Source organism: Mercurialis annua, linkage group LG6, assembly GCF_937616625.2.
Source record: "Mercurialis annua linkage group LG6, ddMerAnnu1.2, whole genome shotgun sequence".
NCBI classification, from domain to species: Eukaryota; Viridiplantae; Streptophyta; class Magnoliopsida; order Malpighiales; family Euphorbiaceae; genus Mercurialis; species Mercurialis annua.
In genome coordinates, this window is record NC_065575.1 from 24,200,715 (window position 1) to 24,228,287 (window position 27,573).

General features: G+C 36.0%; 1 long non-coding RNA gene across 1 annotated transcript; it reads right to left on the reverse strand.

Annotated features, from left to right (window-relative positions):
* Positions 1–2,361: 2,361 nt before the first annotated feature.
* On the reverse strand, positions 2,362–4,148 carry LOC126688142 (uncharacterized). The gene is made up of 2 exons (XR_007644189.1): positions 3,304–4,148; positions 2,362–2,591 (listed from the first exon to the last, which is right to left on the reverse strand). It is a non-coding gene; the product is annotated as an uncharacterized LOC126688142 (long non-coding RNA).
* Between the last annotated feature and the right edge of the window lie 23,425 nt (positions 4,149–27,573).

The following is a 27,573-nucleotide window of genomic DNA, read 5'->3' on the forward strand; positions in this document are numbered from 1 at the left end:
AAAGTGCAATAAAGAACCCGATGCGTTATTAGGCGTTGGAGATTCAAAATTGTTAAAGAAATGATAGAATAGCATAAGTTAGCTAAAATAGTGAGTTAGAAGTTAAACTTAGCTACTAGTGGTTGATTTCAGGATTTGTTACGTAGTAAATCAAATTGGTTAATAGGACGTTAAGAAGGCAAGAATAAAAATAAAAGGATTTAGAGTCAAGTCAAGCGTAAACGCTTGAATAGAAAAGCGAAAGTTTGTAAAAGTGAAATAGTTTTATGAGTTAAAATGTTAATTTAGCACTTGTTCATATTATAGATTTTACGCTTTATCGGATTGGAGAATTAGAGGAATTGGAGTTAAGCAACGGGCTATATTATATATTGCATTTGGAAAATTTGGATTAAGCGATCGAGGTGAGTTCGCGATTTACTCTCGTTATTATTATTTTATATGAATATAGTTACATGAATTTAATTGAATGCTTTAATTCAAGAACCTATATATTTACTTATAAAACTAACTCTAGTATTATTAAAACTTCATTAGAGTAGTTTCAAAAGTACAAGTTATAATTTTTATTAATAACCTATTTTATCTTATAAACGCTTAAAATATGTTATATCTTATAAAAGTTCGCATACGAATAAAGTTGAAACTTTAAAATTTTACGTTCTACTTTATCATCGAATTATTATGTTCGTTGATTTATTTAAGAGCATTATGGAGTAAAAATAATTCTGTCATATCGTAGATACGCCTTCGAAATGACGCGTATCATTTTAAATAGCACGAAACATAAACTAAAGATGCCTATTTATTTTAAAAAGTTTAAGGCTTATATGTTCGTTTTATGAGGTTATAACGCTTAAATAAAGTACTTGTTTCTTTAATAGTTTTATTTAAATGTATATTTATTATGTGAAGTTTTATTAGACCCAATAAGTGATCCGTGGGGAAACGAGCTACCTATTGGGCGTCAATAGGCTGTGTGATCACCAGAATTGATACGAGTCTAGGCGTCTATGGTCAATGTTTTGAAATGGTAAATTGTGAATATCGATCGATTAATGGATTAAGGAGGATAAAAAGAAATGTGATAGACACAAGGTAACTCGGTCGAACTATCTCGGGACCTGTGTCTAGTGGGTAACTCGGTCGAACTATCTCGGGACCCACAACTTGGGATCAAGTAGTGGCATGATGTAACTCGGTTGAATTATCTCGGGACTATGCCACGTGGTAGCGGGTAACTCGGTCGAATTATCTCGGGACCCGGCCACTCGGACGATATGATTGAAAAGTGATTATTATCAATTATGTCCAATAAGTCCGTAGTACTTGGGTTTAGGGTTTCGATACGGATCCGATATTGGGAATCATTAAATTATATTTTATGTTTATTATCAAAATATGTTAAACCTATCATTGCTGTTGAAGTATGTTTAATTTGTATTTATTATCGAATTACGTTTGATTGTAAGTTATTAATTAATTATAAAGTAAAGTACATTTTATCTATAATGCGACCTCGGTTTTAATTATAATAGCGTTAGTAAATTGTGAACTCACTCAGCTATTGTCTGACCCGTTGATTTTTAAATTTTTCAGGCGTTCAGTAGATAGCGATCAGGTCGAGCCTCCACTCCTTGTTTCGGAAGGCTCCCTACTTTTTGCATGTACAGCTTCTGACTCTCTAGCGCTGCAGTAGTTCAGGCGTATACTTTTGTCGAGGTCCTATTAGCGGTTTATTGTGTTTTGGTTTAGTAACCGCTCATGTCTATATCTTTTTGTTAGGCCTCGTTTTCTGATTAACAAACAAACATCAGAGGTAGTTTTAGTTTAACACTTAATATGTGTATTTTGTAAATGCTTAGAACGATACTTAACAATATTTATATATATATATATATATATGTGTGGTTGTACAAGTCTATCGTGCAAGGTGGTTTGAGATTTTACAGGTGTTGGCTAGTTAAAAGTACAACCGTTATACTGCCAAATTTTTGAGAACGAGATACTTAAGTTTTAAAATAATTTATAAACGCGAAAAATTTCTACTCGTTTTTAGGCTTGCTACGGGTTTCGGAGCTACCACTCCCATTCCCTAGGGAACGGGAGTGGTTGCTCCGGAACCCGTAGCAAGCCTAAAAACGAGTAAATTTTTTTCGCAAATCAAACACAAAATTATGCACAAAACGTTTTCGAGAAAACATCGTAAAACAATATTTCATAATCGTCGAAAACGTTCTTTCAAAACCGATGCATAATCGATTGGAACTAAGGTCTTACTCTGCGATAACATAACTCAGCATTGCCTTGTTCCGAATCATACAATTACATACCAGTTTCATTCATAGACAATTGGTGAAATTATCAAACGGGTAAAAACATAGTTTTATAAATCGTGTATATATATTTTATAAAATCAGAGTTAACAGCTGGATCTCGTTCGGTACAAACAATCAAATATAGACTGACATCTACTGACTACTGCAGCGCTACGAATTGAAGCGTACTTCAAAACATACTTTATATGTTGTAGACTTCCGGAACAAGAATGGAAGTCCATCTCTTCAAATACTATCACCTGAAATAAAACACTGTTTGGGGGTCAGACAACGCTGAGTGAGTTTACACGTTACTAATGGTGATATATAAAATAACATCGCATTTAAAAATAAAACATATATAAAAGAACATAATATATATCAAGTATTAGATCCGATCGAAACCTTAATCTTAAACTAATACTATTTCCTATAAATATCCTACTCATACTGTATCCGTTCATATTATATCGAATCATTTTAATCCAAGTGGTACGGTCCCGAGATAGTTCAACCGAGTTACTCGTTACCACGTGACATAGTCCCGAGATAGTTCAACCGAGTTACATCATGTCACTGCTTAATCCCAAGGTGTGAGTCCCGAGATAGTTCAACCGAGTTACTCACTAGATACGGGTCCCGAGATAGTTCGACCGAGTTACCTCGTATCTACCAAACATAATCCTCCTCATTCCCAAACATAGTCATCATATAATGAGCTCATATCAAACATTTTTAGATACAAGCATCTATCTATACTAATTCTATGACTGACCGGACACTGGTGATCACACAGCCTATTGACGCCCAATAGGTAGCTCGTTTCCTCGGATCACTATACTAGTTTTATTTTATAAGAAATAAACATTCAATAAGAAATAATAATCATTATAAATAATAATGCTTTATGCGACGCATTAATAATAATGATAATTAAAATAAATAGCTTTTATTAATAACACACAAAAGTAAATTGTAAACTCACCACTTGCTAACAAAAATCTTCGAGAATTCGTAAAGCGGTATCGCATTCATCATGTTCCGGGTCCCGTTGGTGGTTGTCTCGCCGGGTCTACGAAAATTCGATAATCGCACTAATTAATAAAAATCTAACTAGAATTACTTATCCAAAAATTGGATTTCTAACCAAGTTCGGCTATCAAAACCGCTTATTTAAAATAACCCGTATTCAAAATAAATTGGACATTTCCATAGTCCGTAACATCGTCGACAACTTTCATTTAGACTCGAACTTCGTTCGACACCTCTAAAGTCTCCAAAATTTTGCTCAAAGTTAGCTCCTTAATCTTCCCTTTTTAATTCATATTTTTCGACCAACTTTGAGCTATTAAAATTTTTACTTAGAGTAGTCCAAACTCTAAATAAAAATGACATTCCTAAAGTTTGGAATGTCACCTACAATATTTGTTTAGACCTCGGAATCAAAATAAAACCCGAAGGTGTCGGAAACTAGCTTGGAAGTTGATTCCCCGGGCTGTTTTATTGACAGCAGAATTTACCTTATGGGCTGCTGTGTTTGCAGCCAATTCTGCTGCTGTTCTGCCACTGTTATGGCAGCAGCTATTCCCTACTTTCATTCTCTATATTATAACGAACAAAATGACACAAAAACCGACTTATTCCGACATTCAGTTAGCAAATAATCTTATTTTGAAGTTTGCTCCATAAACATGTTTTAACTCATTTCTTTAACTCATAATTTACACTTAACTATAAATGCGTCTAACTCATTTTTAATCCGACTTTTCCGAAGCCTATTTCCTTTTTAACCTTGATAATTATCATTTCACACTTTCGACTATACAATTTATTTTATTCTATTGATCTTTCTTTAGTCCCGCTCAAATCCAATTTATGGAATAATAATTTCTCACTTAAATTATTATTTTACGATGATTCTAATGGACTCGTTTTGGTCCAAATCCTTATTTTTTGACCTTAATTCCGATGTCCTTAATTTAATCTTAACAATTATTCCTCGTGGCACTGTCCTTAGCACTTTCAAAAATACGGGGTATTACATTCTTCCCCCCTTATAAAAATTTGTCCCCGAATTTTCATACAAACTTGTTTACTTACTTTGATCAATATCCTTACTATTGTCCTTAATGGTTATACGTTACTTATCTTATTATACTTGTCGGTCCGTGAAATTGCTATCCCAGCCCTTGCATCTTTGATGCAATTATATTAATTATTATTGTCAAACCTTTCTCGATATCGTCTTTTATAACGATATTAGCTGCATCATTATGCACTTATGACCTTTCATTCTTGATCCTTTCTCTTTGTCTAATGTATATAGTTCTATCATCCTTCTTCGTTCGATACTTAACCATATGGACTCTTATCTTTATAATTAAACTTCTGGTTTAGTTTCTGATAACCAATGGTAGTTCGTTTTAGTGATATCTTATCACTAGAGGCAATGACTCTCGAGCCATTAGACTTTCTCGTTCATCAGCGAATGATGTAAGCGATCCATAAATTCATATGTTGCTACTTATGTAGTTTCTTTTTCATGGCCATAGTCGTAGTTCGATTCCATTTGTCGTCTAGTTGGGATTTTTATTCTGATATCAACTATCTCCTTGTGTCTTATCATTCCTCTTATAGGGGCTTGCTTGATCTACTTCTTGCGTTCTCATACCCCGTATTCTCCTTTATTCGTTGTATATCCGTTGACTTACTTTTTACTTCTTAAGTGCGGTGTACTATAACCTTTGGAACTCCTTTCTTATTCTTTACTTTTGCTTCTATCATGTTTGTTGATCATCTTCTATTACACTTCTGGTATTCCTCTTCATCACACTTTGTAAATCTTGTACTTCTTGTTTTAGTATCTTTGATATCGTTTATCGATAGGGGGCCGCAGTCTATTCCGTTTAAATTTCTCTACGTGCTGCGTTCTCGATTACGTGCGTATCTTCTTATCGCGTTCTTACTGACATCTCGACTATTAGTAAGGCCAATCCTATATTCGTATCATCTTTATCCCTTTTTGTTTCTATGTGTCCATGACTACATAGAGTTTGATCCATCTTATCTTCTTGTTAACTTTCCACATAACGTTCTCTTTTTCTTTCCTCGATTACTCTTATCGAGTTCTGCGTGACATACGCATGTTATTCAAACCTTCTTGATCCTAGTTATCTTAACTAATCTCTTCGTATCCTTTGTCTCCTTTTTGGGTTGTTACACCCTCTTATACATGAATATCTCTTTATAGCCATCTTACTTTTATCTCTCATTTCATATCTCGATAGTACTATGCGTTTGCTCTTTGTTAGTCGAACCTGAATCTTAAGGTCTGACACTCCACAATATCCATGATACTTATACTTTCCGTGGTCTACTAACCAACTTCGTATTCACAAACTTGATGTGGGGGATTGCAACTCTTAATTCACCTGTTACAATATTTGTCGTTCATTTCTTAATCTTTCTTATCATATACTTCAAACTACTCAATTCCATTCGGGGTTTGGTGTTAGCTATACTTAGCTGACCAAATCTTATACTTTATTCTGTTGTTGTTAGTTTATTTGGCTAGTTTCTTTTATCCATATATATCCATTATCGATACTCTTATGGAAACTACTTCTAGTTCTCAGTTTAGTGATCGTAACGGTTAATCCTTAAGTAACCGTATTAGGAACATCGTGTTCCGATAAAACGTGATCCAACGGTTCAATCAAAAATTATCACCGTTCTACTAGACCTTCACGGTTTCTAGATCACACCTAAAGCTTGTCTTATCGATGCATAGCAAACTATGCATGTTCCTTACATTATGGTATATACCAATCGATCTATCGATTCTATTTTCTTATATACTTCCTTTATTCTGTAGTTTAATATCTTTGACATCTCATCAAAAGAAATTTACGTTCTAGCTCATCGCTAATCGGATATGCATTACTATCCGAATACATATGCTATTCTAGTTATATTCTAGCTCGTTAAATCAAGACTAATTTCATATACTAAAAGCATAAGTTCTATGTTCTAACAATTGTACGTATTCGTTCTTCTCGTGGCCTTGATTACAGCTTGAGCTCGAGCATTCCACTTCCGTTACAGAGTTCTGGTCTATGTAGACTTACATAAAAACAAATCTCTTGGAAACTCTTTTAAATAAACGACTCATTTTAAAATTTATATCAAAATTCCATTTAAATTTTAGCAAAATTGTGCACTAGGGTGATGACATGATTTGAAGTTGTTTGTGAGTAATTCTTGGAACAAAGGGTTCGGTTATGAAAGAGTATCGAGCAAGCATGTCGGGGTGAGCGTGGGGGAGTCGGGACAGCAGCAAAATTGCTGCTGTACCAAGCAGCGAGCTGCTGCACAAGTGCAGCAGCAACACGCTGCAACTGCTGCAATATGCAGCAGTTTTGGTGCACTTCTGGACAGCCATGAGGGCTGTTTCACCCCTAGAAATAGACCCCAAATTATGATGTTTTATGCTCGGTTTGTTATGGAATTGTTAGATGATGTTACATAGATAAAATATGGCTGTTTTGGTTTGAATTTTGATTGAGTTTGATGGTTGTTTTAAAAGATTGAAAATTGAGTGAAAAACAGAAAATGAATTTCCAGAATTGGGTATGATGAGGGGCTGACTTTGAGGGCAAATTTGGACATAAAGGATATGTCGGTTTTAGTTCGAGTCTTAATGAAAAATGTAGACGGTGTTATAGAATATAAGAAAATCAAGTTTGTTTAGAATTTGTGTAGTCAGAAAAGATCGATTTTAATTGATTAAAGTAGTAGAAAAGTTAATAAAAATCGGGAAATTTTATTTATCTAGCCATGAGGGCTGTTTTGAGGTTAAAAACGGACCTCGAACCGTAGTAATTTTAACACGAAAACAAATGAAGCATATAGACGGTATTGCATAGATTGATTTTGAGAAAATTAATTATAGTGTTGTTAAGATAGATTGAAAATTATTTAAGCTTGAAGTTTTATGGAAAATAAGAAAAATGCAGAAAATGGTTAAAGTTTAATAAGAAGCCAACTTTAGGATTTTATTCCGAACAAACGAAGCATCGAAACTAGTCGGTGTCTTCATGAAAGTTGTAGGTGGGAATACGGAGTATAACTATGTCGAATTTGTTTTGAGTTTCGACGATGATACATGCTCTGTTTCTGACCTTGAAACAACAGCAAAAGTGGGGCTGTTTTGCAGCCAAAAACAATAATTGAGGATCCAACTTTAGAAAATTCTTGTGAACAAACCGTAAGTAGAAACTAGTTAAAGTCTTCACGACTTTTGTAGATGAGAGTATGGAGTTTATGAATATCAAATTTGTTTCGAAAAATAACCGCTGTAGGCGCCCTGTTTCGAGGCCTAAAACAACAGCAATAGAGCTGTTTTTACAGCAATAAAAATGGCAGATTTGGGGTACCAACTTCAGTACCCATTTCCGACACCTTAGGACGATAATTTCAGTTTAGAATCTAAACGAAAGTTGTAGATGGGGTTAGGTACTATAAGGATATCAAATTTGTTTGGAAGTCGGGCCATTTTAAATAAATATTTTAATAATCCAAAGTCGGCTAATTAGCTAGTTTTGGGAAAACTAGTTTTAATTAACGAAATGTGAAGTCGTTAATTAATTGAGTTATAAATTGACGTTTCGAGCTAAGAAAAACTATAAATTATGGGATTATAATATTAAAACGTAATCAATTTATTCTGAGGCAAAATAAATTGATTTAGTCACAAAGTATTCTATAGTTAGAACACCTTTGCATTAGGATCCATTTTAACTACGATTCATTATCGTATTTTCGTAGACTCGGCGAGGCGACTACCAACGGAACACGGTACTTAAAGAACGCGATATGACCTTAGCTTTTGGATAGAAAACTGTGAGTTTGCTATTTACTTTCGTATATTATCATTATAAGTTGTTATTTGTGTGGTAATCTATTAATTGCATTGCATATATATTATTACTTGGGTACTTCATGTGAATACTTTGCTCATGATATGGCTTGGATACACTATTTGACGTATTGTTGTTATTTGTAAATTGTGATGTTTGCTTTAATGATCCGAGGAAACGAGCTACCTATTGGGCGTCAATAGGCTGTGTGATCACCAGTGTCCGGGTCAGTCATAGAATTAGTGTCGATAGATGTTTGTATTTTAAAATGTTTGATATGAGCTCAATATACGCTAATCATGTTTGGGTATCGGAAAGAAGGATTATAAATTTTGTTAGATACGTGAGTAACTCGGTTGAACTATCTCGGGACCCGTATCTAGTGAGTAACTCGGTTGAACTATCTTGGGACTCACACCTTAGGATTAAGCAGTGACATGATGTAACTCAGTTGAACTATCTCGGGACTATGTCACTCAGACGTTTACAAACGTTACAAAACAAATCCAAACGTTTCACCTTTTTAGCAATTTGAGCCAAACGTTTACAAACGTTACGAAACAAATCAAAATGTTTCACCTTTTTAGCTATTTAAGCCAAACGTTTACAAACGTTACAAAACAAATGAAAATGTTTCACCTTTTTAGCAATTTAAGCCAAACGTTTAGAAACGTTACGAAATAAATCCGAACGTTTCACATTTTTAGCGATTGAACCAAACGTTTCACATTTTTAGCGGTTTAATCCAAACGTTTACAAACGTAACAAAACAAATCCAAAGGTTTCACCTTTTTAGCTATATAAGCCAAAATTTACAAACATTACAAAACAAATCCAAAACGTTTTACCTTTTTAGCAATTGAAGCCAAACGTTTACAAACGTTACAAAACAAAACCAAATGTTTAAAACGTTACAAAAAAAATCCAAATGTTTAACTTTTTTAGCGATTTAAGCCAAATGTTTAATCCAAAAGTTTCAACTTTTTAGCGATTTAAGCCAAACATTTACAAACGTTAAGAAACAAATTCAAACGTTTCCCCTTTTTATCAATTTAAGCCAAACATTTAAAACGTTACGAAACCAAGCCGAACGTTTAAAACGTTTTGAAACAACTCCAGACGTTTCATCTTTTTAGCGATTTAAGCCAAACGTTTACAAATGTTACGAAACCAATCCAAACGTTACGAAACAAATCCAAACGTTTCACCTTTTTAGCGATTTAAGCTAAACATTTACAAACGTTACGAAACAACTCCAAACGTTTCACATTTTTAGCGATTTAAGCCAAACGTTTATGAATGTTACGAAACCAATCCAAACGTTTAAACCGTTACGAAACAAATCCAAACGTTTCACCTTTTTAGCGATTGAAGCCAAACATTTACAATAGCTACGAAACAACTCCAAACGTTTCACCTTTTTTAGCGATTTAAGCCAAACATTTACAAACGGTACGAAACAAATCTAAACGTTTGGATTGGTTTTGTAACTTTTTAAACGTTTGGCTTATATCGCTAAAACTGTCCAAACGTTTACAAACGTTACGAAACATATCCAAACGTTTCCCGTTTTTAGCGATTTATGCCAAACGTTTACAAACGTTACGAAACAAAACAAAATATTTCACCTTTTTAGCGATTTAAGCCAAACCTTTACAAACGTCAGAAACAAATCCAAATGTTTCACCTTTTTGGCGATTTTAGCCAAACGTTTAAAACATTACGCAAAACTAATCCAAACGTTTAAGACGTTACGAAACAAATCCAAACTTTCACCTTTTTAGCGATTTAAGCAAAACTTTTAAAACGTTACGATACCAAGCGAAATGTTTACAAACGTTACGAAACAAATCAAAACGTTTCACCTTTTTAACGATTTAAGCCAAACATTTAAAATGTAACAAAACAATCCAAACGTTTAAAATGTTACGAAACAAATCCAAATGTTTCACCTTTTTAGCGATTTAAGCCAAACGTTTAAAACGTTACGAAACCAATCCAAACGTTTAAAACATTACGAAACAAATTCAAATGTTTCACCTTTTTAGCGATCTAATCCAAACGCTTAAAACGTTATGAAACCAATCCAAATGTTTACAAACGTTACGAAAAGAATCCAAATGTTTCACCTTTTTAGCAATTGAAGTCAGACGTTTAAAACCGTACAAAACCAATCGAAACGTTTAAAACGTAACGAAACAAATTCAGACGTTTCACCTTTTTAGCGATTTAAGCCAAACGTTTATAAATGTAACAAAACCAATCCAAACATTTAAAACTTTATGAAATAAATCCAAACGTTTCACATTTTTAGCGATTTAAGCCAAACGTTTAAAACGTTACGAAACTAATCCAAATGTTTAATGCATTACAAAACAAATCCAAACGTTTCACATTTTTAGCAATTTAAGCCAAACGTTTAAAACGTTACGAAACCAATTTAAATGGTTCACATTATTAGCGATTTAAGCCAAACGTTTACAAACTTTACGAAACAAAACCAAACGTTGCACCTTTTTAGCAATTTAAGCCAAACATTTACAAACTTTACGAAACAAAACCAAACGTTTCCCTTTTTTGCGAGTTAAGACAAACGTTACGAAATCAATCCAAACGTTTCACCTTTTTAGCGATTTAAGCCAAACGTTTACAAATATTACGAAACAAAACCAAACGTTTCGCCTTTTTAGCTATTTAAGCCAAACGTTAACAAACGATACGAAACAAATTCAAACGTTTCACCTTTTTAGCTATTTAAGCTAAACGTTTACAAATGTTACAAAACCTATCCAAAAATTTAAAACGTTACGAAACAAATCCAAACGTTTACAAACAAAACGAAAAAATTTCAATTGTTTTACCTTTTTTGCTATTTAAGCCAAACGTTTACAAACGTTACGAAACAAATCCAAACGTTTAAGGTGTTGCAAAGGAAATCCAAATGTTTAAAACGTTAGTAAAACAAATCCAAACGTTTCACCTCTTTATCGATTTAAGCCAAACTTTTACAAATGTTACGAAACAGATCCAAACGTTTCACCTTTTCATCGATTTAAGCCAAACTTTTACAAACATTATGAAACAAATCCAAAAGTTTTGCCATTTTTAGCGATTGAAGCCAAAAGTTTACAAAAGTTACAAAACAAATTCGAACGTTTCACCTTTTTAGCGGTTTCAGCCAAACGTATACAAACATTACGAAATCAAATCCAAACGTATAAAATGTTACAAAACCAATCCAAACGTTTACAAAGTTACGAAACAAAACCAAACATTTCATCTTTTTAGCGATTTAAGCCAAACGTTTACAAACGTTACGAAACAAATCCAAACCTTTCCTCTTTTTAGCAATTTAAGCCAAACGTTTAAAACGTTACGAAACCAATCCAAACGTTTCCCATTTTTAGCGATTTAAGCCAAACTTTTACAAACGTTACGAAACAAATCCAAATGTTTCACCTTTTAGCGATTTAAGCCAAACGTTTACAAACGTTACGAAACAAAGCCAAACGTTTCACCTTTTTAGCGATTTAAGCCAAATGTTTACAAACAAAACGAAACAATTCCAAATGTTTCACCTTTTTAGCTATTTAAGCCAAACGTTTACAAACGTTACGAATCAATTCCAAACGTTTAAGGCGTTACGAAGGAAATCCAAACGTTTAAAATGTTACAAAACAAATCCAAAAGTTTCACCTTTTTATCGATTTAAGCCAAACTTTACAAATGTTACGAAACAAATCCAAACGTTTAACCTTTTTATTGATTTCAGCCAGACTTTTACAAAAGTTGGGAAACAAATCCAAAAGTTTAGCATTTTTAGCGATTGAAGCCAAACGTTTACAAAAGTTACAAAACAAATCCAAACGTTTCACGTTTTTAGCGGTTTAAGCCAAACGTATACAAACATTAGGAAATCCAATCCAAACGAATAAAACGTTACAAAACCAATCCAAACGTTTACAAAGTTATGAAACAAAACCAAATATTTCATCTTTTTAGCGATTTATGTCAAACGTTTACAAACGTTACGAAACAAATCCAAACGTTTCCCCTTTTTAGCAATTTAAGTCGAACGTTTAAAATGTTACAAAACAAATACGAACGTTTCACCTTTCTAGCGATTTAAACCAAACATCTCACCTTTTAAGCTATTTAAACCAAAAGTGTACAAAGGTTACGTAACTAATCCAAATGTTTTAAACTTTACGAAACAAATCATAATGTTTCACCTTTTTTGCGATTTAAGCTAAACGTTTAAAACTTTACGAAACAAATCCTAACGTTTCACCTTTTTACCGATGAAAGCCAAACGTTTAAAACGTTACGAAACAAATCCAAACGTTTAAAACGTTACTAAACAAATCCAAACGTTTAAAACGATACGAAACAAATACAAACGATTCACCTTTTAAGCGATTTAAGCCAAAAGTTTAAAATATTACGAAACAAATTTAAACGTTTTAAAACGTTCGGAGACATATCCAGACGTTTGATTTCTTTCGTAACGTTTGTAAACGTTTGTCTTCAATTGCTAAAAGGTGAAACGTTTGGATTTCTTTCATAGCATCTGTAAATGTTTGGCTTATATAGCTAAAAAGTTGAACTGTTTGGTTTTGTTTCATAACGTTTGTACACGTTTAGCTTAAATCGCTGAAAAGGTAAAACGTTTGAATTGTTTCGTAACGTTTTAAACGTTTGGATTAAATTGCTGAAAAGGTGAAACGTTTGGATTTGTTTCTTAACGTTTGGATTGGTTTTGTAACGTTTTAAACTTTTGGCTTAAATCGCTAAAAAGGTTAAACGTTTGGTTTTGTTTCGTAACGTTTAGATTGGTTTCGTAACGTTTTAAACATTTGGCTTAAATAGCTAAAAGGTGAAACATTAGGATTTGTTTTGTAACGTTATAAACGTTTGGATTGGTTTCGTAACGTTTTAAACGTTTGGCTTAAATCTGTAAACCAATCGAAACGTTTAAAACTTCACGAAACAAATCCAAAATTTCACCTTTTTAGCGATTTAAGCCAAACATTTATAAATATTACGAAATAAATCCAAACGTTTCACCTTTTTAGCGATTAAAACCAAAGGGTTACAAACTAAACAAAACAAATCCAAACATTTCATATTTTAGCGATTTACGTCAAACGTTTACAAACTCTACGAAAAAACCAAACGTTTCACCTTTTCAGCAATTTAATCCAAACGTTTACAAATATTACAAAATAAATCAAAACATTTCATCTTTTTAGCGATTTAAGCCAAACGTTTACAAAAAAATCAAAATGTTTGGATTGGTTTTATAACGTTTTAAACGTTTGGCTTAAATCGCTAAAAAGGTCCAAACGTTTACAAATATTACGAAACAAATCCAAATGTTTCTCCTTTTTAGCGATTTAAGCTAAACGTTTACAAACGATACGAAACAAATCCAAAAGTTTCACCTTTTTAGAGATTTAAGCTAAACGTTAAGAAACAAATCAAAACTTTTCCCTTTTTTATCAATTTAAGCCAAACATTTAAAATGTTGCGAAACCAAACCAAACATTTAAAACATTACGAAACAAATCCAAATGTTTCACATTTTTAGCGATTTAAGTCAGACGCTTACAAACGTTATGAAACCAATCCAAACGTTTACAAACGTTACGAAACAAATCCAAACGTAGTCGAACGTTTAAAACCTTATGAAACCAATCCAAACGTTTAAAACGTAACAAAACAAATCCAAACGTTTCACCTTTATAGAGATTTAAGCCAAACGTTACGAAACAAATTCAAACGTTTCACCATTATATCTATTTAAGCCAAACGTTTACAAATGTTAAAAAACCAATCCAAACATTTAAAATGTTACGAAATAAATCTAAACGTTTCACATTTTAGCGATATAAGCCAAACGTTTAAAACGTTATGAAACTAATCCAAGCGTTTAAAACGTTACGAAACAAATCCAAACGTTTCACCTTTTTTTGCAAATTAAGCCAAACGTTTACAAAAGTTACGAAACAAATCCAAACGTGTCACCTTTTTAGCGATTTAAGTCAAACGTTAATAAACGATACGAAACAAATTCAAACGTTTCACCTTTTTAGATATTTAAGCCAAACGTTTACAAATGTTACAAAACCTATCCAAACATTTAAAACGTTACGAAACAAATTCAAACGTTTCACATTTTTAGCGATTTAAGTCAAACGTTTAAAACATTACGAAACTAATCCAATCGTTTAAAACGTTATGAAACAAATCCAAACATTTCACCTTTTTAGCGAATTAAGACAAACATTTACAAACATTACGAAACAAATCCAAACGTTTCACCTTTTTAGGGATTTAAGCCAAATGTTTACAAACGTTACAAAACAAATCCAAATATTTCACCTTTTTAGCGATTGAAGCCAAACGTTTAAAACGTTACAAAACCAATCAAAATGTTTAATACATTACGAAACAAATCCAAATGTTTCACATTTTTAGCGATTCAAGCCAAACGTTTAAAACGTTACGAAACCAATCTAAACGTTACACATTTTTAGCGATTTAAGCCCAACGTTTACAAACGTTATGAAACAAAACCAAACGTTTCAACTTTTTATCAATTTAATCCAAACGTTTACAAACTTTACGAAACAAAACAAAACGTTTCACCTTTTTTGCGAGTTAAGACAAACGTTTACAAACATTACGAAACCAATCCTAACGTTTCACATTTTTAGCGATATAAGCCAAACGTTTAAAACTTTACAAAACTAATCCAAACGTTTAAAACGTTATGAAACAAATCCAAACGTTTCACCTTTTTAGCGATTTGAGCCAAATATTTACAAACGTTACGAAACAAATCCAAACGTTTTGACCTTTTTAGCGATTTAAGCCAAACGTGAACAAACGATACGAAACAAATTCAAACGTTTCACCTTTTTAGCTATTTAAACCAAACGTTTACAAATGTTACAAAAGCAATCTAAACATTTAAAACGTTACGAAACAAATCCAAATGTTTGACATTATTAGCGATTTAAGCCAAACGTTTAAAACATTACGAAACTAATCCAAGAGTTTAAAACGTTATGAAACAAATCCAAACGTTTCACCTTTTTAGCGAATTAAGACAAACATTTACAAACATTACGAAACTAATCCAAGCGTTTAAGACGTTACGAATCAAATCCAAATGTTACACCTTTTTAGCAATGTAAGCCAAACGTTTAAAACGTTATGAAACCAATCCAAACGATTACAAATGTTACGAAACAAATCCAAACGTTTCACCGTTTTAGCGATTGAGGTCAAACGTTTAAAACCTTACGAAACCAATCCAAACGTTTAAAACGTAACGAAACAAATCCAAACGTTTCAAATTTATAGCGATTTAAGCCAAACGTTAACAAACGTTACGAAACAAATTCAAACGTTTCACCTTTATAGATATTTAAGCCAAACGTTTACAAATTTTACAAAACCAATCCAAACATTTAAAACATAACGAAACAAATCTAAACGTTTCACATTTTTAGCGATATAAGCCAAACGTTTAAAAATTCACAAAACTAATCCAAGCGTTTAAAACGTTACGAAACAAATCCAAACGCTTCACCTTTTTAGCAAATTAATCCAAACGTTTACAAACGTTACGAAATAAATTCAAACGTTTCACATTTCTAGCGATTTAAGCCAAACGTTTATAAACGTTACGAAACAAATTCAAACAATTTACCTTTTTAGCGATTTAAGCCAAACGTATACAACGTTAAAAAACAAATCCAAACTAAATGTTTCACCTTTTCAGCGATATAAGCCAAACGTTTAAAACTTTACGAAACGAATCCAAATATTTTATCTTTTTATCAATTTAAAGAAAACGTTTACAAACATAACTAAACAAATCCTAACGTTTTGCATTTTTACCGATTTAAGCCGAAAGTTTAAAACTTTCCAAAACCAATCTGAACGTTTATAACATTACGAAACAAATCCAAACGTTTCACCTTTTTAGCGATTTAAGCCGAACATTTACAAACATTACGAAACAAATCCAAACGTTTCACCATTTTAGCAATTTAAGCAAAACATTTATAATGTTTCGAAACTAATCCAAACGTTTAAAACGTTAGGAAACAAATCCAAACGTTACACATTTTTAGAGATTTAAGCCAAAGATATACAAACGTTACGAAACAAAACCAAATGTCGAATCTTTTTAGAAATTTAAGCCAAACATTTACAACTTTACAAAACAATCCAAACGTTTAAAACGTTACGAAACAAATCCAAATGTTACACCTTTTTAGCGATGTCAGCGAAACATTTAAATCGTTATGAAACCAATCCAAACGTTTACAAACGTTACGAAACAAATCCAAATGTAGTCGAACGTTTAAAACCTTATGAAACAAATCCAAACGTTTAAAACGTAACAAAACAAATCCAAACGTTTCACCTCTATAGCGATTTAAGACAAACGTTAACAAACGTTACGAAACAAATTCAAACGTTTCACCCTTATATCTATTTAAGCCAAACGTTTACAAATGTTAAAAAACCAATCCAAACATTTAAAACGTTACGAAACAAATCTAAACGTTTCACATTTTAGCGATATAAGCCAAACGTTTAAAACGTTATGAAACTAATCCAAGCGTTTAAAACGTTACGAAACAAATCCAAACGTTTCACCTTTTTTTGCAAATTAAGCCAAACGATTACAAAAGTTACGAAATAAATCCAAACGTGTCACCTTTTTAGCGATTTAAGCCAAACGTTAACAAATGATACGAAACAAATTCAAACGTTTCCCCTTTTTAGATATTTAAGCCAAACGTTTACAAACGTTACAAAACCTATCCAAACATTTAAAACGTTACGAAACAAATCCAAACGTTTCACATTTTTAGCGATTTAAGTCAAACGTTTAAAACATTACGAAACTAATCCAAGCGTTTAAAACGTTATGAAACAAATCCAAACATTTCACCTTTTTAGCGAATTAAGACAAACATTTACAAACATTACGAAACAAATCCAAATGTTTCACCTTTTTAGCAATTTAAGCCAAACGTTTACAAACGTTACAAAACAAATCCAAATATTTCACCTTTTTAGCGATTGAAGCCAAACGTTTAAAACGTTACAAAACCAATCAAAATGTTTAATACATTACGAAACAAATCCAAATGTTTCACATTTTTAGCGATTCAAGCCAAACGTTTAAAACGTTACGAAACCAATCTAAACGTTACACATTTTTAGCGATTTAAGCCCAACGTTTACAAACGTTATGAAACAAAACCAAACGTTTCAACTTTTTATCAATTTAATCCAAACGTTTACAAACTTTACGAAACAAAACAAAATGTTTCACCTTTTTTGCGAGTTAAGACAAACGTTTACAAACATTACGAAACCAATCCTAACGTTTCACATTTTTAGCGATATAAGCCAAACGTTTAAAACTTTACAAAACTAATCCAAACGTTTGAAACGTTATGAAACAAATCCAAATGTTTCACCTTTTTAGCAAAGTAATCCAAACGTTTACAAACGCAATGAAACAAATCCAAACGTTTTGACCTTTTTAGCGATTTAAGCCAAACGTTAACAAACGATACGAAACAAATTCAAACGTTTCACCTTTTTAGCTATTTAAACCAAACGTTTACAAATGTTACAAAACCAATCTAAACATTTAAAACGTTACGAAACAAATCCAAACGTTTCACATTTTTAGCGATTTAAGCCAAACGTTTAAAACATTACGAAACTAATCCAAGCGTTTAAAACGTTATGAAACAAATCCAAACGTTTCACCTTTTTAGCGAACTAAGACAAACATTAACAAACATTACGAAACTAATCCAAGCGTTTAAAACATTACGAATCAAATCCAAATGTTACACCTTTTTAGCAATGTATGCCAAACGTTTAAAACGTTATGAAACCAATCCAAACGATTACAAACGTTACGAAACAAATCCAAACGTTTCACCTTTTTAGCGATTGAGGTCAAACGTTTAAAACCTTACAAAACCAATCCAAACGTTTAAAACGTAACGAAACAAATCCAAACGTTTCAAATTTATAGCGATTTAAGCCAAACGTTAACAAACGTTACGAAACAAATTCAAACGTTTCACCTTTATAGATATTTAAGCCAAACGTTTACAAATTTTACAAAACCAATCCAAACATTTAAAATGTTACAAAACAAATCTAAACGTTTCACATTTTTAGCGATATAAGCCAAACGTTTAAAAATTCACAAAACTAATCCAAGCGTTTAAAACGTTACGAAACAAATCCAAACGTTTCACCTTTTTAGCAAATTAATCCAAACGTTACGAAATAAATCCAAACGTTTCACCTTTTTAGCGATTTAAGCCAAACGTTAACAAACGATACTGATAACTTGTGAAACGGCGGCGAAGTTCTGATCCAATGACCACTCCAATGTTATACCTGAAAGGCACAACACAACCGTAAGAAGGATGCCGGAAGGGGATTCCGGCAAACCACTCCGACGGTCTAGTTAGTAACTGTTTTAGTGAGAAAAAGAATAAGAAGTGAAAGGTAATTAAGAGTTGAGAGAAAAAGAGAATTAACCTTTTTCCTATTTTTCTTTAGCCTTTTATACTATGTGTGTTGTTCCTCTTTGTCTGGGCTTGACAGACCTGATTTCGTTCTCTTTGTCTGTGCAGATGTTGTCTGGAATGTCAGGGTACGTCCTGACAAGTTTGTCGGTGTGTTTTGTTGAAGGTGAGCTCGGGTGAAACCGAGATGGTATTTTATGGTGTGTGGTCAGACCGAGATGGTACTTTTATGTAAGGCATTCGGTGACCGAGATGGTATATACGGTGCTCGATGCGGCCGAGATGGTACTACTTCTACGCATGTTGTTAGTTTTGTGTTCTGGTCGATTAGTTGGGTTGGTTGCTCGGCGTGATCTACTCGGTTCATGTGCTGTTTAGGGTTTGTTCATTTGTGTTGTTATCACAAGTCCCCCCTCAACTTGTTCGGATATTTATGTCCGAGTGTTTTCTTGCATGTTCGGTTTTGGCTCTGGTTGGTTGTTACCTTATCCTTTGCGTGCCGTTTTAGCTATCTAGCTTACCTGACAAGCTTTTGACACGTGGTCTTCTATTAATGCTGCCTTTTGACACCTGGTATCCACTAGCACATTTATTGAGGCGGCATTTCAGTTGTCCCGTTTCGGTATCTATAAAATCCTTTTTGTTGATTTTTGTTTTTCTTTCTTCGCTCTCGTTTTGAATTTTTTTCTTTTCTTTTACTTTCTTTCGCTTTGTTGGAGTCTACTTTCGAAGATTTCATCAGTAAGTTCATTTTTTTCTCTGTTTGATCTTTGTTTGTTTCTTTTCTTCATCTTTTTTCTGTTTGTTCTTTGTGTTCTTGAGTGTTTTATCCTTAGGGTTGCTATATTTAGCCTTTTTGATTTTGGTGAGAGTTGTTTTTTCTTCTCGGTTTAATAATGTCGTCCAAGGATGATTCCCAGAATGTTTTTATAGATGTATATGATGATGGTGAGGGTGATTCGGATAAATGTACCTCAGGAGGAAATAAGTCCGAGGTCGAGCTTTCTGACTCGGCCAAGGAGAAGTCTATTGACATTCTCCGAATAAATAAGGTGGACGAGGTTGGTTGTTCAGAGGCCACTTCGTCCGTTAAACCGAGACGGGTAAGACCTAGGAGCACTAAGACGGCTGAGGCTCGTCCAGTTAGGATGGAAAATGCTTTTGCAGAGCTAAACCAGGGATATTTAGATTACCTAGTCTCCAAAATAAACCTTCGTGAGGGGTATCGGTTTCAGCTGTCTCCCCCAGGTGTGACAATAAATCTTCCGGTTGATCCAGATTTTATAGTGGTGAGCGTCGAACACCTTCATTCTGGTGTTCGTATCCTCTTACAAGACGACTTAGTGGCTTTTTTGAAGTTTTATAATATGCCTCTTAGTCAGTTTCACCCGAATGGTGTCCGTCATTTTCTCTGTCTTCGTCGTTTGTGTCGGCGACGTAGGATTCCCTTCTCGGTAGAATTTTTTGCCAGTATCTATGGGCTTATTTTTGGTGGGGCGTATGATTTTTCTACTTTTAAGATTCTGAAGTTGGAGCCTAGGCATGTTATAGAAAAGGTGAGTACCTCGGTTAAGAGGTTTAGGGAGGATTGGTTTCGGATTTACCATCCTACTGCTTTTGCCGACCTTCCTCGTTATTGGTTGTGTACTTCTCCGGTGACTCTTTTGAGACGGGACGCGGCTGGGAATGAGAACCATAAACTTCTCCAGGACGTTCTGAGGACGACTGGTCCTGTAAATACCTATACTCTTATTCCGAAACTGCCCCTTGTTAAGTTTGACCCGAAGCGGGAAGGTTGTTATCGGTTTATATATATTTTTTGTTTTTCTTTACCTTCTTTGTCTTATGTTTATTTATGTATTTTCTGATTCTGATGTGTTTTGTTTCGGTATGTATATTTTCTTTTTCAGTGTTCAATATGAGTGCGTTTAGTGCTGCAAGGCAAAAAGGTGATGGCACTTCTTTTAAGAAGCTGCCTTCTTCCTATGTTGGTAATGTAAAAGCTGCCGGTAAACAACCTGTTCTGAATAGACCGGATTTGGCACTGGCTAAACCCTTGCCGGCTAAACCTTTATCGACTGTGCCTCCTCTCTCGAAGCCTGTTAAGAGGAAGAATATGGACAAAGGGAAAGAACCATGCTCGGTATCCGAAGTGAAAGATGCTGCAGTTGTGTTGGGCGATTCTGATGTTGTGGTAGGTTTGTGTGCCTCTAGTGCTGTTGTGTCCGAGGTGGATAAGGGGATGTCTCTGCCGAAGAAAAGAGCTAAGGGAGGTGATGTGGAGGCTAACCCGGTCGATCTTGATGCTTTGAAGCTGTCACCTCGGTTTTTAGCTCGTTATCTGAAATCCAGGTCTTTGGAAGATACTGTAGATTCGTTGACTACCTCGGTTTTTCTGGGAAAAACGGTGTCTCTTCCCCGTGATCGAGAGGCTTTATCTGCTACTCCTCAGAAGGATTTCCTTGACAGTAGTGTATCTCTGTCTTTTCAGGTATGCCTTTGTTTTCCTTGTCATTTCTTCTTATCCTTGAACTACTTTTGTGTTTTGCCTGACGGAATTTGTGTCGGTTTTCTTTAGCTGATTAATCACTTGATTGGAGCTCGGTCATTTCAAGAGGATTTGGCTGCTCAAGCTTCAGAAGATAGAGAGAAACTGACTACTGCTCTTGCTGATCTGGAGAAGGAGCAGCTGCAGAGGGCGAATGTAGAATCGGTTTTGGCTAGTAATACTAAGAAATTTAATGCCAAGATTGAAGAGCTGAAACGGATGGTATCCGACCTTACCGCCGAACGAGATGGGCTTGTAATTGCTAAGGGCACTATTGAGAAAGAGAAGGAGGAACTCCGAGCTTCTCCGACTGAGAAATTTGACAAGGAGAAAGCTGATCTGCAAAGTACTATTGATGGCCATCATCTGAGCTATATGCGCTTACATGAAATTCTTGATTATACAACCAAGATTGTGGAGACTCAGCGAGATGACATGATGAGGGAGTTTGCTCATTTGACCGACGCTATGGAAGATGGCTTAAAGGAGCGTGTCGGGCCGCTTCTCCGAGCTGAGGTTGACCCCATCTGTCTGTATCTTGATATGGAAGGCATGTATCAGAAGATTCAGGACGAGCGAAAACTTGCGAAGGCAAATGAGGCGACTGATTCTGAGCAGTGTGCTGAAGAGTTTGCTGCTGAGCTGAGGAGGGAGCTTGAAGATGATGCCCCTCCTGTTAAGAATGATTTTTCAGCTCGGGGTGCTGGTGGTGTGACCGAGAAAGCTGATGTCGTTGTGACTGAGTCGGCTGCTGTTATTGCTTCGAAGGAAAATGATGAGAAAGCCGATGACGTTGTTATTATCTCGTCTCCGGCCGTGCTGCTTGAAGTTCGTCATTATGAGGAGGCCGGTTTAAGCGAGAATGACGGGACTTCCTCCGGGGCTGGCTTGTCGGTTCCGGAGCATGTTAGCAATGCTGTAATAGATTAGAATTTTCACCTTTTGTAAAGAATTTTTTGTGATAAGTAATAGATCGGCTTATATTTTATGACTTGTGGTGTTTCTTCTCCTATGTCGTCTTTTTTTTTTGAACGATTTATTAGGCTGTGTTGAGAGACTTTTTAGCTCGGTTTTCAAGGATTGTTTCGAGTTATATCTTAGCCCGGATTTAAGTACTAACTTCTGATTTTCGTTAAAATATGGCCTGACTCGGTTTTGATCAATAAATTCAAATTTTGACAAGCTATGGCTTAACTTGGTTCAATAGCTTCAAATTCTGTTTAAACTATGGCTTAACTCGGTTTGAAGAAATAGCTTTGAATTCTGTTAAGTTGTAACTTAACTCGGTTTTAAGCAATAGCTTTGAATTTTGTTAAGTTATGACTTAACTCGGTTTTAAGCACTAGCTTTGAATTCTGTTAAGTGATGACTTAACTCGGTTTTAAGCAATAGCTTTGAATTGTGTTAAGTGATGACTTAACTCGGTTTTAAGCAATAGCTTTGAATTCTGTTAAGTTATGACTTAACTCGGTTTTAAGCAATAGCTTTGAATTCTGTTAAGTTATGACTTAACTCGGTTTTAAGCAATAGCTTTGAATTCTGTTAAGTTATGACTTAACTCGGTTTTAAGCAATAGCTTTGAATTCTGTTAAGTTATGGTTTGACTCGGTTTTTCTTTTCTTTTTTCTTTATTGATAGGGGAAAAACTTGCATTTTTGCCTGCAACCATCTTTGACCAAAATGCAAGTGAAAAAACCCCTGACAGACTCGATAACCTGAATGTTGTCTACTGATAGAATCTTTTGAGAACTCTGGCATTCCAGGTTCTTGGTATGTCTCGTCCGGACATGTAGGTTAAGTAGTAGGCTCGACCTTTTCCTACTTTCTTCACTTGGTAAGGCCCTTCCCGGTTAGCTCCGAGCTTAGAAACGCCTGCATTACCTCTTGCTGTATCGGCTCGTCGCAGTACCAGGTCACCTACTTCGAACGTTAAGGGTTTGACCCGTTTGTTATGATATGTTGCCATCCTTTGTTTGTATGCTTCGATGTGCATTAATGCTTGATCTCTTCTCTCTTCTAGTAAATCGAGGCAAATTTTGGTGCTTTCTTCGTTTTGTTGCTCGTCGAAATATTGTACTCTGATGGTAGGCATGCCGATTTTGACTGGCACCATTGCTTCGCACCCATAGGTCAGGCTGTATGGTGTTCTTCCTGTGCCGGCTTTTGGAGTGGTTGTGTATGACCATAGTACGTTATGTAGCTCGTCGGCCCATCGACCTTTTGCTTCGTCTAGGCGCTTTTTCAAGCCATTAACAATGGTTCGATTGGTGACTTCTGTCATTCCGTTGCTTTGTGGGTGGGTGACCGAAGTGAACCTTAGGTCAATTCCTTTTTCAATGCAGAATTCTCTGAAGTTTTTGTTGTCGAATTGCTTCCCGTTGTCGGTTATGATTGTTTTTGGGATCCCAAAACGACAGATTATTTCTCTTCGGACGAAGCTTCGAACTCGTGCTTCTGTTATGGTGGAAACAGCTTCGGCTTCTACCCACTTCGAGAAGTGGTCGACTGCTACTATCAGGAATTTTCGCTGCCCACTTGCCGTTGGAAAAGGCCCGACGATGTCTATTCCCCACCTGCTAAATGGCCAAGGGCTTACTATTGGGTTTTGTTCAGCTGTTGGCTGATGGTGTACGTTTTGGTGGTATTGACATTTTTCACATTTTTGCACCAGATTTGCTGCGTCTTGTGCCAGTGTCGGCCAGTAGTAACCTTGTAAAACAGCTTTTCGGCAGAGTGCAAGATGTGAGATGTGACTTCCACATACACCTTCGTGTATCTCGGCCAATACATATTTTCCTTCTTCTATTGTGAGGCATCTGGACCAGGGGTGTGAGAAGGATTTTCTGTATAGAGTCCCGTCTCGGTACGAGAAGTGTGGTGCTCGGCGTTTTACTTTCTTTGCTTCTTTGTTATCCTCGGACAGGCTCCCATTCTCGATGTATGATATGATGTGTTCCATCCACTGGTCTAAAGGGTTGATGAGGAATGTTGCTTCGGGATTCTGGATACTACTGAAATTTTGAACTGAACAAGGTATGCTCGGCATTGTTTCTCTGGATGCCCCTGCTTTTGCTAGTGTGTATGCTTCTGTGTTTTCTTCTCTGGGGATTTGTTCTAGCTCCCATTTCCCACCCTCTTCGGTAATTTTTGCAAGCAGCTCTTTCACTCGGTCTACATATTTTTTCATTTCCGGGTCCTTTACCTCATATAACCCAAGTACCTGATTAACCACTAGCTGAGAGTCACTCTGAATTTTGATATATTCAGTCTTGACTACCGTTGCCATCCTTAATCCATTTATCAAAGCCTCATACTCTGCCGCATTGTTGGTTGCTGGGAAATTTAGGTGGATTGACTGTTGCATTTTGATTTTGTGTGGTCCTCTTAGTATCATGCCCGCTCCGGCCCCGGTTATGTTTGATGCCCCGTCAACTTGCAGCGTCCAGCTAACCAGGCCCTTGTCTACTTCGGTGGGTTGATCGTGTGTTGTTGTTTCTGCTACAAAGTCAGCTAGGATCTGAGCTTTCATTGCTGTTCGTGGCTCATATTTGATATCGTATGATCCCACCTTGACTGACCAGTTGATTAGCCGTCCAGATGTTTCCGGTCTTGCCAGCGCTTTTCGTAGGGGTTGGTTTGTTCGGACTATAACGGTGTGAGCTTGGAAGTATCTTTTTAGCTTTTCCACTGTTAAGACCAATGCGAGTGCAAATTTCTCGATTTTGCTGTATCGGATCTCGGGACCTTTTAACACCTTGCTTGTGTAATATACCGGCCTTTGCTCGGTCAGCTCCTCCTTCACCAGTACCGATGCCACTGTTTCATTAGTGACACTTAGGTATAGGTATAGCACTTCTCCGGTTTCAGGTCTTCCGAGCAATGGTGGTGAACTTAGGAATTTCTTGAGTTCTTCGAACGATTGCTGACATTCCTCGGTCCACTCGAATTTTTTCACATTTCTCAATGTTTTAAAGAATGGGAGACACCTCTTGGCCGAGTTAGACACGAATCGACCGAGGGCCGTGATTCTTCCGTTTAGCCTCTGAACTTCTTTAGCTGATTTTGGTGCCTTCATGTCTAGAATTGCCTTTGTTTTCTCCGGATTTACCTCGATACCTTTCTGGGAGATGAGGTATCCTAGGAATTTTCCTGCTGGGACTCCGAATGCGCACTTGTCCGGATTTAGCTTGAGTTTGTATTTTTTTAGCTTTGTGAAGACTTCTTCCAAGTCTCTCGCATGATCTTCTACGTTTTTGGACTTGACGATGATGTCGTCTACATAGACTTCCATGTTGCGACCGATCTGGTCTTTGAACACGAAATTCATTAGCCGCTGATATGTTCCTCCCGCATTTTTTAGTCCGAATGGCATTTGTTTGTAGCAGTATGTGCCACTGTCGGTTACAAAGCTTGTTTTTTCTTCATCATCTCTGTGCATTGGGATTTGGTGGTATCCTTGGGCTGCGTCTATGAACGAGTAGACTTCGTAGCTGCTGGTTGAGTTGACCAGCTGGTCAATGTTTGGCAGGGGATAGCTGTCTTTGGGGCATGCTCGGTTTAGGTCTGTGAAATCTATGCACAGCCTCCACTTTCCGTTCGGTTTTTTTATGAGCACGACATTGGATAGCCACTCCGGATAATATACCCTTCTGATGAAGCCTGCTGCTAACAGTTTGTCTACCTCGGTTCTGATGGTGATCTGTCTGTCTATTGCGAAGGCTCTTTTCTTTTGTTTGACTGGTTTCTGTTTCGGGTCGACGTTGAGTTTATGTGATATTATTGCCGGGTCAACCCCTTCTATTTCGCCTGGGGTATTAACGAATTCGACTTCGTTTCTGATCAGCATGTCGGTTATCTCCTGTTTTATTGGTTTAGGTAGTTCTGCGCTTATCTGGACCGATCGTGGTGTTATTCCTGCCAGACTAACTCTTTCCAACTTTCCGTGCGGTTCGAGCTTGCCTTCGTCCGAGTCTGGTATCTCCATTGTTTCTATGGCCAAGGTTTCTGATACTCCTTTCATTGATACCAAGTAGCATTGCTTTGCTATGTCTTGCCTTCCTTTTACTATCACCACTTCTGCTTCGGTCGGTATTTTCATACACAAGTATTTGATGCATGTGACTGCCCCGGTGTTGTATAACATTGGTCTGCCGAGTATGACGTTATAAGCAAGTGGCATGTCGATGACCATGAATAATGTTTTGAATTTCTTTGTGATACCGACCAGTCCTCCTCCTGGTGAGCCATTTTCTTTTCCCACTTCTACCGTCAGTTCCGCCACTCCTTCTGCATGTACCGGTGTTCCTCCTAGTCCGACTAGTGGGGTTTTGACCGGTTTGAGATTTAGGACGGAGCATCCTATTCCGAGGTATGCTTGTTTTGTGATGAGGTTAACCGAGCTCCCTTCGTTGATCAGTTGCCTCATTACCCAGAAGTTTTCGATTAGACCTGAGATTACCAAAGGGTCTTGGTGTGGAAAATCTATTCCTTCGCCGTCAGCCGTGCTGAAACGAACTTCAGGTAAGGGTTTAGCTGCCGATATGTTCATTACTATTTTCTGCCTTTTCCGTCTTCCTCGTCTATACTCAGGGTCGGCCATACCACCTGCTATAGTGTTTATTACACCCGATACATTTTGTCTTTTGGCAAGTGGCGCTTCCTCTCTTCTTCGACTATGCTCGCCCCGGTAATTTCCTCCCGAGCTATAATTCTTGTTTTGTGCGACGAAATCTTTCAACCGACCGACTTGCACCAATCGATCGATTTCTTTCTTTAGGCTTCCACATTCGTCTGTGACATGGCTATGGCCATCGTGAAATTGGCAATATTTTTTCCTGTCTCCCTCGTGCTGAAGCTTGGGTGGGTACCTCACTAGCTCATTGTTGTTCTGTATCCACATTAGGATGTGTGACCTCGGTGTGTTAAGGGGGATGAAGGCTTGGTCTTCTACTTTTACTGGTCGGTGTGGCTCTGTTCGTTGAGGACTAGCTTGTTGTTGGTTTTGTGGCCTGAACCGTTCTTGCCTAGCCGGCTGATTGAAAAGAGGCCTTGGTGTTTGGAACCGTGTTGTGGTTTGTGCGGCTTTTTGTCGTTGTTCCTCGTCCAGATTTATGTAATTCCATGCTCGGTCCATAAGCTGGGAGTAAGTTTGCACCGGATTCGTTATCAGGTTATCCCTGAAGGCCATCATCGTCGTGTTG